At 38.4% G+C, this 13,875-nt stretch overlaps 1 protein-coding gene across 2 annotated transcripts in view; it reads right to left on the bottom strand.

Annotated features, from left to right (window-relative positions):
* Positions 1-13,875, bottom strand: part of LOC138692288 (uncharacterized) — a 646,074-nt gene that overhangs the window by 123,989 nt on the left and 508,210 nt on the right. The window lies entirely within an intron of this gene.

The raw sequence follows: 13,875 nt of genomic DNA, 5'->3' as shown, positions 1-13,875 counted from the left end.
TGGCCATATCAGGAGCAGGTAAGCTTTCACGAAAATCGTTTGATTATGAACAACTCGTAAAAGATACGCCATCAACTACAACACCAATCAACAGAACGTTAAAAACTGAATGGAGTACGATGGTTTTCATGAAACAAATCTTTGAAAAACATGCATAAAACAAAGGAGACTTACCAGAGTAAAACAAGAAGAGGTCACATGAAAACCGCAAAACAGGCAACTGACGCCATATTGCTCAACCTGACTGGATGGAAAACGATCAAGTGACATACCAGGATGCCCTTTCACTGGATGGTGCTGCAATTTAGCGGATTTTTTGGGTTAACTAACTTACAATAGGGGGGGGGGGCATATCAGGAAGATGGCCATAACAGGAGCATCCACCTTATATAATTTAATGTGATGTAACAGAATTCATTCGTACTTACATTTCGACAAGTTGCTGATTGAAATCATATAACCTTTTTATATTAGGCCTATAATTCCAACTTAACTGAATCTTAATATGACCTTCAAACTTATACCTGATGATACCTAAAAAGGCGAAAGTAGTCGTAGCCTTTACTTATTATTATATTTTCCTCACAAATTGAGTGGTTGACAATAAAATGACAGTCAAATGAAGGCTGTTTGTGTAATTATTTACTTGTACAGCGAAGCAGGGTATCCGTGTTAGAACTCTAGTGATTATTCTGGAAGGTTACCTTGTCAGAATATGTTAAAGTGATTTAGCGACGCCCTGTACATTCTGTAATACCTACATAGGAAGAGAGTATAAATATATTTGAAATTGAATACAAAGGTCATAGTTTAATATAATGGGCAACACGAAAGGTTGAATCAGAATTCTTACTGTTGGCTTCACGAACAACGCGAGGAATGAATGACATCTGAGGCAGTGTGTGTTTAACAGGCTAACTGCCCTCCGAGCCGCAAAGTCTATCAAACCTATGATAACTGAAAGTCAAAGCAAGAGATGAAGATATCGTCCATCACTTTCGCTAGCCTTGACGGACGTGTACATGATACAACCGCACCTCAGTTCGCCTTTTAACGGCGGATGAGATTTATTGTAACATAGCCTCGATGATTATGGAGCGATCCGTGACGATTCGCATCCCGGAAGAATTCTTCACGATCATCATGCATGCACTTTCACCTCTCGAACCCCACTATCTTATATCTGATTTTTATGTGCAAGTATATGGAGAAATAGCACGATATTGCCTATCGTGCTGTGAGCCATTGTTTTCTAATATGTGATAATACTGTAGATCTTTAAAAGGACCTCGCTGAGATTAATTTGGTTCAGCACGATGAACAACAGGGATCGTGCGGGCTGCTGGATTTGTTTATTTCACCGTCAACTAGGTTTAACTTCCTTCGATTCCACCACAGAATTTCTTGTCTCGTCCATTTTGTAGCATTTAATATTACTGTTACTAACGCAATCGAGTGGAGATAACTAGGAGATTGCAGACTGCATGAAATTTACGAATCCGAAGTCTACGATCTTGATATGGAGCTTGGGAACTCAAATCCCCTCAAGGACGCAGATGTTTACGACTTCATTACATACTGTATGTTTCCGAATAGCACAATGGCCAGGGTAACAGAGTGCTTTACTCTAGGATTGCAGTGAGTGTAGTTCTACAGATACATTTTTCATTGCATTTAATGTGGCTGTGTCCTTACTTCGCGTTATGACGTTATGACAGTCCAACTGTACGTCTGTCGGTGTTCTATAAAAAAAAAAAAATTCAAAACTAGGGTCGACCTCGGTAGCGCAATGGGCATAGCGATGGCCTTCTGCGCTCGAGGTTACGGGTTCGATCCCGGCCTAGGTCGATGGCATTTAAGTGTGTTTAAAAGCGACAGGATCATGTCCGTACATTTACTGGCATGTAAAAGAACTCCTGCGGGAAAAAATTCCGGCACACCGGCGACGCTAATATAACCTCTGCAGTTGCGAGCGTCATTAAATAAACCACAATTTAATTTTTTTTCACTACTACTACTACTACTACTACTACTACTACTACTGCTGCTGCTGCTGCTGATGCTGCTGCTGCTACAGCTACTACTGTCCACACCTGTGGAGTAACGGTCAGCGCGTCTGGCTGCGAAACCAGGTGGCCCGGGTTCGAATCCCGATCGGGGCATGTTACCTGGTTGAGGTTTTTTCCGGGGGTTTCCCTCAACCAAAAACGAGCAAATGCTGGGTAACTTTCGGTGTTGGACCCCGGATTCATTTCACCGGCATTATCACCTTCACTCAGACGCTAAATAACCTGAGATGTTGATACAGCGTCGTAAAATAACCCAATAAACCCAAACTACTACTACTACTACTACTACTACTACCACTACCACCAGTACTACTACTACCACCACTACCATCACTTCCACTACTACTACTACTACTACTACTGACTGGGTTTTAAAGAACCTGGAGGTTCATTGCCGCCCTCACATAAGCCCGCCATTGGTCCCTATCCTAAGCAAGATCTCTATCATCATATCCCACCTCCCTCAAATCCATTTTAATATTGCCTTCCCATCTACGTCTCGGCCTCCCCAAACGTCTTTTTCCTTCCGGCCTCCCAACTAACACTCTATATCCATTTTTGGATTCGTCCATACGTGTTACATGCCCCGCACATCTCAAATGTCTGGATTTAATGTTCCTAATTGTCAGGTGAAGAATACAATGCATGCAGTTCTGTGTTGTACAACTTTCTCTATTCTCCTGTAACTTCATCCCTCTTAGCCCCAAATATTTTCCTAAGCACCTTATTCTCAAACACCCTTAACCTATGTTCCTCTCTCAAAGTGAGAGTCCAAGTTTCACAACCATACAGAACAACCGGTAATATAACTGTTTTGTAAATTCTAACTTTCAGATTTTTTACAGCAGACTGGATGATAAAAGCTTCTCAACGGAATAATAACAGGCATTTCCCATATTTATTTTGTGTTTAATATCCTCCCGAGTATTATTTATATTTGTTAATGTTGCTCCCAGGTATTTGAATTTTTCCACCTCTTCAAAGGCTAAATTTCCAAATTTTTATATTTCCATTTCGTACAATATTCTCGTCACGAGACATAATCATATACTTTGTCTTTTCCGGATTTGCTTCCAAACCTACTGTATCTCCTTACTATGGATAAAGCAGAACAAAAAATGTGGGACATTTGAATTGAATTAAACTAAACTGAATTGAAGAAGGAGGGGCACTACGACCCAGCACTGCGACCTTATTAGATCTATTGCGTTGATCCTCAATCTAGGCGCATTTCCAAACCCACACCGGCTGAATACACTAAGATTCGCTGATTACACCGCTGTGGGCTAACGGTTAGCACGTCTGACCGTGAAATAAGCAGGCTCGGGTTTAAATCTTGGTCGGGGAAAGTTACCTGGTTGAGGTTTCTTCCAAGGTTTTATCTAAACCAATCAATGCAGAATTACTGGGTAACTTCTGGCGTTGTACTTCTGACTCCTTTCGTCATTATAATTATACTTCCCCTCTTTCATCGTCATCTCCGTTTCTTCCTTACCCTCTGGGCCTATTTGGGGTTGACTTTATTGACTTATGGTTAAGATACTGGTGGTGGTACCTGGATGATGATGATAATGATGATGATAGCGATTAATTATGATAGTGACGATGATAACTAACAAATGCGAACTATTTTCACGGCTGTGTGGTACACTTTCGACACAGTGAGTGAAAAAAAAAAATACGTGGCGATTCAAATTTCTTTATTTCAACATATGACAGAGACATTAGCGCCAATTTCTTGCGTAAAATGAAGAGCCTTTAACGCTATGGATAAGATAAATGACGCAAGAACAGCTCCAGTGAGGAGAAAATTTCTCCATTTGTCTTATCTGTTCTAATAATGCCCTTCACATTTCAGTTCGTTGCAGTTTGAATTTCACAGTTGTTCTTGCACTGTTATTAACCAACTCTAGTATTATTTCGCTCAGTTTCAGTTCAAGAGCAAAGCGGCCTTCAATTACTGCCCAGTAAGAAGTTGTTCAATGACATCATGGGCATTCCACTGGTACTGGTTATTCAGGTACAGAACTCGTGTTTGACCAAGTTTCAGCCGGTAGCAAAGTGTAACATATTCGAAAGGGATAAACTCGAAAAGCAGGAAAGAGACGTCAAACCTGAAGGTTCTAAATGATGGCAAAATTGTTATTCAATTTCTCCAAAGACTATGAATTATGTAATACCTTTATTTCACTACTAAAAATCTTATTTCTTCGAAAGAATCATAAGCTGGTTTTAGTTTTGGTAGCCACACTTTGCTCCATGCTGATGATAACGTTGGGCAGCACACGCCGTTACAATATTTTCGTTGTACAGGGACATCATTTTATTTTTACTTCAATTTTTATTGTACCTGAGTTTTTTAATGTACTTCCCTCCCACCCCTTCCACTACCTTCTATCCGTCCTCGCACAGGACTAAGACCTCATATCCAATCAGAGACGTTCGGTCATAGTAGGCCTAAACAGTACTGAGTGAATGAGCACAGTTCGTTCCAGAAATATGGTCGCATTTTCCAGTGAAGAAAGAGCATTCATTATTGAATCATGGGTATTTTCGCACAGGTACTGTTACGTCGTTTGGTTACGTCGCATCCCGGTTTCCCTCACCCATTTCTACTGGCCTCTCTATAAAGGCTAGTGGCCTCGTTAAGCAACTGTTACATGATTTTCCCCCTTTCTATGACCCTGCGACATAATCACTTGGACGGACAGTAGGTAGCATATATGAGTAAATTTATCTGTGCAGATTGGGCAGAAGTGAAGATTGAATTTACAGTACGTAAGGTACTCTTTTATAGAGTAGGTAGAGAACTATTTCAACATGAGCAGAATTATGGCTCCCCATGTCGCCTGATTTGATTGCTTTGCATTATTTCTTTTGGGGTTATTGTAAAACAGTTATGTTTGCTAAACATCCTACAACAACAGAAAAATTAAAGAATTACATTCAAGAAACAATACATTCAGTTTCCGAAGATATGCTTAAAAACGTCTTCGATAATAAGCACAAAAGAATTGAATTCTGTATCGAAATGAACAGTCACCATTTTCAACAGTTTGTTTAAATATCCTGATTTTGATTATTTTTCAATTTAAATTCACTCTCCATATTGTGTGTTAATGTGCTGTATACAGTATACGTCCGCCTGGATATTTCAGTTAGTGAATAAAAAGCACTTATTGTTAATACTGTACCATATTTAGAGTAAATAGAAACCGAACGAAAATTATAAAAATCAAAATCGTAATACTTACTAGTTTACGTAAATAGATGTACTACTTTTCTTCCCTCCTATACTTAGTAAAGTGATTTGTTTTTATTTTACGCTAGTGTCATCAAACTCCCATCGCGGAAGGAGTAACAAACAGCCTTTTCGATCCTCAACCGTTAATTCAGAGGTATAGCCAGGTTAATATTAGAAATATTAGTAAAAATAAAATGGTGTCCCCGTATATATACAGTAAAGAAAGACACTCTTTCAGCTTTCCCAATAACGGGACTGCCTCATTGGACAAAGCATAACACACAGAGTGAAAACAAAGACAGACCACAAAAGAGAAAAGTGGAGAACGAACAAAACGGGTAAATTGAGTACAGGAATGATAATAGCATACATATAACAGGCCTAAACGTAATAAACAAACGGATTAGAAGTTCAAACAAAAGTTCTTCCTTTTTAAGAAACAAAGTACAGGTAGTATTTTAAATTGGCAAGTGATTCTCTGATAGCAGTAAGGGAAACATCACGAATGAAGTCGTTGTTCAGCTGGAACTTCCTGTAGAAACCGACAAAGAGGCGAGGTATTGTGCCCCTACTTCCTACCAGGAAATGAGTCCGAGGTCCAAAGCCGAAATTTACCCAGCAATTCTGCTTCGATGGAAAAACCTCGGAAAAACCTCAACTAGGTAACTTGTCCCAACCAAGATTTGAATCCAAGCCCGCTCGCCTCACGTCAGACATGCTAACCGTTACTCCACAGCAGTGGCCTGCTATACTCTCACTAATTTCAAACGGGTAACGAAGTCTATGGCTGAAATTTTTTTAAATAAACATAAATTAATAATGTATACACAAACTCTCTCATCATTATTATTATTATTATTATTATTATTATTATTATTATTATTATTATTATTATGCGTTTCACAATGTCTAACAGACGACGTAAACATTGCCGGCAGAGGAAGGGAGAAAGATACTTGCTGATCAACCAATGGCAGAGGTTATATTGCAGTCTTATATTGAAGTTGGGTGGTCTGAAGCGTTCTAACTCCGTCCAGCTTCAAGATAAGCCTGGAATGTGACCAATGCCATTGGTTGATCAGTAGGGCTCGGAAGTTCATGCCCTAAAAAACTATGAAATATGCATGTAAATATGCTCTTAAAAACTTGAAAATATGACAATAAATATGCACTGTTAAATTAAAAGAATTAATGTCCCTTGGCAGTAGACAAGACGAGTTAATATTAATAATAATAAACTTACATTATTCCTTAGAGATTGAAGCAGAAGAGGTCCCGCTGCCAATGTTGAGTGATGAATTGCAGTTCACACCCATCACTTTGCACAAATTTTCAACTGAAAAACTTCGTCTGTTGTCTCACAAAACGCTTTTGTAACGTGAAAAACTTCTCTCCACGTCACAAGATGTTATTGGGGCATATTTAAACAATGTTAACTGCTCCACAGAGAGAGGCAAGTCTCTTGGTGTGACGGAGGATGTCTCGAATATCGCAGATCTGTTTATAACCAGGATTTTTTTTTGAAATTAGATAATTCAATTTCTCTTTCACTTTATGTCCTATACTACCAGGAACAAAACTTAGATTGCATATTGTTTTTCAAAAACAGTAAGTGATTCATTTAAGGGAGATCCTACAGCTTTCTCCCCCCTCTTCGTAATTGAGCCATCATATAGCCAAATGGCTTGTCTCAAAATTGAGACGATTCAACAAGGCTCATGATAACAATCACCTCCTACATAATAGCCAAATTGGCTAGTCTCCTATACATGAGACAACTCATCTCGCCTAAGGTATTCCGTGGTTTTCCTCAGGCGTAAGACAAATGTCGGGATGAGCCCTATAAGAAATGGGCTACGGACCTATATGCCCTTCCCCATATATATTCCACCTTTATTATAAACGATGTATGCCCTAGTTCAGATAATATTAATAGTCTATTAAATATACGAGGTCACTTAATAAGTCGCAACTTGAAAGGACAGGGACCTCTCAAATTGCAGATTAGATTTCACGGCGCTTCTTCCGACGGCCTTCACATGCTTTGTCATTGAACAACAGATGACGGCGTCTTGCCATCCTAACGGCAAACACCAGCCAACTCCTCCTCGCCCCGTTCCGTGATCAATTGATCAATCTCAGCCCCCCTCGCGTATGTGGTACCTAAGAGGTTACGTCCAATTTCGGCTTCCCCTTCAAAATTTTCTAGAGCTCCTTCAGGGGAGCAGCGTAACCCGGAGTGAGACTAGTGGCCAACAGGCTTGGAGCTCACATATTTAGTTTTGTACAGCCCCCAACCCCTTGCAAGGACGCGTTTTGCGTACCTTTTAAATTTTCCTCCCAATTCTCCTTCGATTTTTCGATTTTTCTTTCAGTGATGTTGTGGCTGTTGGTAAGAAAGAAAAATGGGCAGATACGAAAGCAAGATTGCAAGATTCTCTACTAATCCAGTGCTTGACTGAATATTTTGCATGTTTCTATTGATGTATTATTCGAGTCCAATGAATTAACAACCTCGTTGACTATTAATATGTGCCGAGCATAATACAAAGCTCCAGATGAAAAAAAAAAAATAAAACTCATTAAAATATGCCATATAGACACTAAAATATTAAAATATGATGCATTTATCAAAATCACGAAAATATGCAGTTATATGCACCATAAAATCATGTTCAAATAGCTGAAAATTCCATAATTCGTGCACATAATGTATAAGCATACATTTTTAACCCCTAAGAAAGAACATGTAAATGCATGAACTTCCGGGCCCTATTGATCAGTATCTTTCCCCCTTCCTCTGCCTCCGTCACCTGTCAGACATTATGGAACGCAGTGTAGTCATAAAACGTCATTTCTACAGCTCTGTCCATCTATCGGTGCCACCAGCGCTGAACAATTCCAGCATTTCAAAATTAACGTTGAAGGTACAGAGACAGTTCTCTATTTCATGGTCATTTGTACTACAAGGGCTATTCACGATCGTTCAAAGACAAACATGTATTTTTTAAAGTTGGTTATTTAACAACGCTGTATCAACTACCAAGTTATTTAGTGTCGATGGAAATGGTGATAGGGAGATGGTATTTGGCGAGATGAGACCGAGGATTCCCCATAGATTACATGACATTCGCCTTACGGTTGGAGAAAACCTCGTAAAACCCAACTAAGTAATCAGCCCAAGCGGCGACCGAGCGCAACTCCGAATCGGCAGGCAGGCGCCTTAGCCTGTGGCTAAGATGTAACTATAGGGGAGCTATTGTGGAATAAGTGAAACTGGACTGTAGAATTTTAATGTGTGTAACAATTCTCAAAAGATCATCGGAGTATTACTGCTCGGCTCTTTTGGTGGAAGGTCTTCAGCCGGAAGAACTGCATTAATAAATATAAAAATTGCTTTCAGTTTTCCATAATTTCTTACCTATTACACGCACCTCATGAACGAATTTTCCTTTGGTTTCTTTTGTGTTCGCCAAAGAAATCGCGTTCGTAAATTTGCCTGGGACTTAGCGTACATGCGAATGATCAAGTTTCACAACCTCGGGCAATTCCGGGAGCCCAGGTGTGGGGCGCACCCCCACGATGCTTACAGCGTGCAATAGACCCAGTAACAACTTGGCCAATTCTGGTTTTTATCCGACAGTTTTCTGACCAATAAGATAAATTAGCTTTAACCATTAGCCTATCATACGAGCTCACCAGCGCAAGGAAGATGGATGCCCTTTCTAAGCAGTGCTCCAGATCATGTCTCGGCTCCACCCTGAATTTATTGGTTCAGTGAGCCGCTAATTAATTCGCGCGTGCTTCAGAGATTGAAGAGATCAATCAATGCACGCTCAACAACATGTCAACCGGTAATTATCACGGGCAGCGTGCATCTATCAATGAGAGAGTGCTTGGAATCGGCATGATTTTCAGCGTGCTCACGTCACAGCCCTATTGTGAGAGTCCTATCTCGCAGTCAGATCTGTACACATCGCTCCAGGTATCCCACGCGGCGCATGCAGAGATGAGTCTTGCCGAAGATGTAGGATACCGGACTGCGGAGTAAACGGGCCGAAAGCTACTTATCTGCAGATCTAGCGTTCTACAGTACCTCCTTTATTTTATTTGTATATAACCCATTTCCTAACGCGATGCTGGTGAAATTTATTGTGTCTATCACGATCAATTTAACGATTTTTTCAACTTCTGAGTAGGCTACATTAAATTACATATCTAATACATCCGAACGCCTTTATGTAGTCTGTAATATTTCAGCCTTTGAAATAGCTGAAAAGATTCGCTCTTCATTTCACACAGATCACTACGACAGCCATGATGCATAAAACACTTAAAATTCACAAGCAAACATTCTGATGGGGGCAGATAAAAAAGTTAAATTTCTTCTTCCACTATGTAAACAATGTCAAAAAAGTGCTTATACAGATTTTTGCCACTCGACCGCATTTACGAGGGCCGTAAAAAATAACTTCGCCAGGGGCCGTTAACAGAAAGAAAACACATTTCATTGCAAAAATTTTTGGAACAGATACAGCAATTTTTGAGCTATTTTTAAACATATTTTCCACCGGAATTAAGACATTTGTAAATTTTATGTTGTATTATTGGCTAAGATAACACCGTACACGAGCCTGCCTCTTACGGTAGTGGTTAGAAACATTTTTGTTGTATAATATTAATTTGTACTCACTTTGTCTACTAGGGTAGTTAAATAAATAAATATGTCATATCATGGGATCGACAGAGAGATGCAGACGGTTGTCAAACGCTGGTTCCGATCCCAGGCGGCTAACTTCCACGACACAAGGATACAAACATTGATCCCATGGTATGATAAATGTCTCAATCCCAGTGGGGGATATGTTGAAAAATAGCGCAATAATTTATATATCTGTTTCAATAAATCTTTCCATGCAATTGTGTTTTTTTCTGTAAACGGCCTCAGAAAAAATCACTTTATGGACAGGCTCGTAATTGCGGTCGAGTGGCCAAAATTTGTATGAGCACTTCTTTTGACATTATTAGCATGGTGGAAGAAAAAAAAAGTTTTTATCTGCCCCCATCAGAATGTTTGCTTGTCAGCTTTAACAATAGCCTACTTACAAGCAATATTAGTGAATAAGAAACTCTAATAAGTTATTACATTTCTTAAATATATTTGTTAACAATGTCGGCTCAAGATCATAGCCGACGAAAACTTGAGTGAAAACATGGATTTAGGAAGGAAAATTCGCGGAAATAACTACATTTTAAATATTGATTCTCTACTGGACAAAAATTACAATATTCGTCCATAGAGATACACAGTCGAAGTTGAAAGGACTACTTAAAAACTGAATTGTCCAAGATTTCGAATTAGACAAGTTTCAATGATTGTTTTCCTACTTCTACGCCAGAAGTATTTCGATTCAAAGACATCAAACTTTTTTTGAGAGAAACGGTCCAAACCAACCAACTAAATTTACGGAGCCCCCATGGGAATCGTACCGGAACCTGCTGTGTAAAAATAAATGCAATACAGTAACAAAACTATTTACTCAAAATTTTGTATAACATTCAAAATTGCTAACAAAAGCTTGATACTTTTGTTTGTTTTCAGCAATTTGATTTCTTCAATACAACACCTTAATTTCTGGATGTGGTCCGTGACCTGGGCGATTGTAGACAATATTTTCTCCGGATATTGTGGCCCTTCTTCATTATTATTAAGCATTATTATATCATTTTTTTTACTTATGTATTATTATTTGATTCTATTTGTATTATTTGTTTGTATTTTGTATTTATGTGTATTTGTGGTATATATTTACAAAATGTAAATTTATATTTGCACAATGTAAATAAATTTGAATAAAAAATTGAAGACAGGGAGACAGTCTGTTCGTACTATATTGCGGGCTGATTTTGGTAATTTCGTAACTGAATTCCTCTCGATTTCACATCTAATTAAGAAAAAAAAAATCGAATTTCAGACGATTTTTAACATTGCGTTGTACAGAAATGTCAAGGAACCGCGCGAAAAATTCCAATTATTCACGATTTTGAATTAAAAACGTTGGAATTAGACAAGTTCGACTGTATTATATTTTCCCCAAACATTTTACACTGCGGATGCCCAAAGATTTTCATATTGTATCCTCCATTATAAACAACAAACTATACAGACGGTCTAAAATGGTACAATGTGACATCTCTGAACAGGATTGCTATAGATCAAGCCTATCGCAAATTGTCAATTTTCGTGCTTTACTCTTTTCCTCCCTTTTCTCTGAATATTTTAGCCTCACACAAGTCAGACTAACATCAAAGTCTACTATATACAGTCGCGAAGCTCAATATGTTGTAAAAATGCAAACATGGTTAGTTGCCCACCACTAGGATCGCTACTATCGCCTCATCATCGCAGATCTCTCTCCTAGTAGACGACAAAATATGTTACACTTTCGTTGTGTTCTTTTGGAAAAATTAACACCTTCCTTCCATTATTGAAATATTAAATGCATAAAGTTAATTTATTATTTTAATGAAGTATATTAAATTCCACCATAAACTCGAAGATACCTGCAAGAAATAGGTTAATATTATTATTGTTTGTGCAAAACGAACCGAAATTTACTATAATTGCTTCACTCATTCAAGATTATAGCGATATTTAACTATGAAACCAATAAATATTAATTTGCATTTCCCTTTACAACAATAATAATGGAAATATGAATTAATGGAGTAACTTATGTGTACCGGTACTTGTAGTGTAGGCTTACGTAGTTAACAAAGCGGGATGAGGTTAAGCAATAATAATCACACCAGAATTGAAAATAAAACGTGATCAATAAATTTTATTGCAACAGACTTTTTCTACGTCTCTAGTAAAGTAACAAATAAAAATAACAACAAAATAAACAGCTATAATTGAAAACATATCCTTAAAAAAAAGTAGGTCTAAGCAATAATAATCCCACCAGAATTGAAAATAAAACGTGATCAATAAATTTCATTAAAATAAACTTAATTTTTCTACGTTTCTAGTAAAATATTATTATTCCAATTATTGTATTTTAGCCATTAAAATTTTCATTACAACCAATAACGAACATTTCACAAGCATCAATGTGAAATACGCAACGAGCTAGCGCTCGATGGAAATACGACACAGTCCAAAGTCGACCGTGGACCGTAAGCAACGCCGTGGACAGTCTATTGTTTCTAGTTGCTAACCGCTTGGAGCGCTTTATCATGAGATTTGCAAAAAATCACCTCACGCTTCGCGACTGTATATAGTAGACTGTGCTAACATGGTGTCAGCATGGCGTCAAGCCTCCACCTAAGACAGCTATCTAAACAAAACAATGAACATACATCCGTGTTATAGTCGGGAAAGAACATACAGTCATGGCTTTCACGCAACTTTATTGTATCTCCTACCCATCCACAGACCCATCTGTCGGCTCACCCAACCACTTACTGTATCTCCTACCTACCAACCGACCTACCTGCTTATACACGCACCGACTCACCCACCCACTCACTTACTGTATCTAATATCCACCAACCTACCCATCTATCCAGCCAATTATTGTATCTTCTATCCACCCACCGAATTACCTGACTACACAACCACTGCCAGCCACCCACTTACTGTATCTCCTTTCCGTCCACCTACGCACTCACTTTATCTCCTATTTACCCAACGACCCACCTGCCTATACACCCGCCCGCCCACCCGCCTGTCCGTCCGTCCGTCCATCCATCCATCCATTCTTCTTTCTAAATTCAGAGTTAGCCATTTGTTGTGAAAAATCTCAACCCTGCCCATACTAAAGCGATCCACTAACACAACGAAATTGAAAAGTGGTATCTGTCATGCTATCTGCACTAAATCTGATACGTCTCTTTCCACATTACCATTCTTCACTAATTCAGACATCAGTGCTCTGTTCGACGTTTTAAGTGAAAAACGGCTCGTGTGTTATTTTAAAAGACGCGAATTACAAAACACCGGAGATATTGAATTGTGATAGCCTATTTCTCTTTCAATAATTATGGTTAGATTAGATTAGATTAGATTAGATTTATTTATTTAACCTGGTAGAGATAAGGCCGTCAGGCCTTCTCTGCCCCTCTACCAGGGGATTACAACTATAACATGAACAATAAGATTACAATTAATATTAAATTTACAATTACAATTACAATAAAAATTAAAGTACGACAAGAATACCTGATTAATGAAAGCTAGACATTTTATCATAGAAGTTAAGAACAAAGAATATTTTTGTATTTACTAAATTACAAATTAAACCTACAATAACAAAATTCTATAGTGATGAAATTACCGGATATTGAGATATTTTGTGGTAGATTAAAAGAACTATTTACAAGAAACCATGTCTGAACGAGTCTCAATTATTGACCAAGTGCCTAGTAAGTTTCCGTTTGAATTGAATTTTATTTCGACAGTCCCTGATGCTAGCAGGTAACGAATTCCAGAGTCTTGGCAGGGCTATTGTGAAAGAGGATGAGTATGAGGAGGTGCGATGGGATGGTATTGTTAGTATT

The sequence above is a fragment of the Periplaneta americana genome, chromosome 16, assembly GCF_040183065.1.
Source record: "Periplaneta americana isolate PAMFEO1 chromosome 16, P.americana_PAMFEO1_priV1, whole genome shotgun sequence".
NCBI classification, from domain to species: domain Eukaryota; kingdom Metazoa; phylum Arthropoda; class Insecta; order Blattodea; family Blattidae; genus Periplaneta; species Periplaneta americana.
Note: the sequence above shows the minus strand (reverse complement) of the source record. Positions and strands in the feature narration are given on the sequence as shown.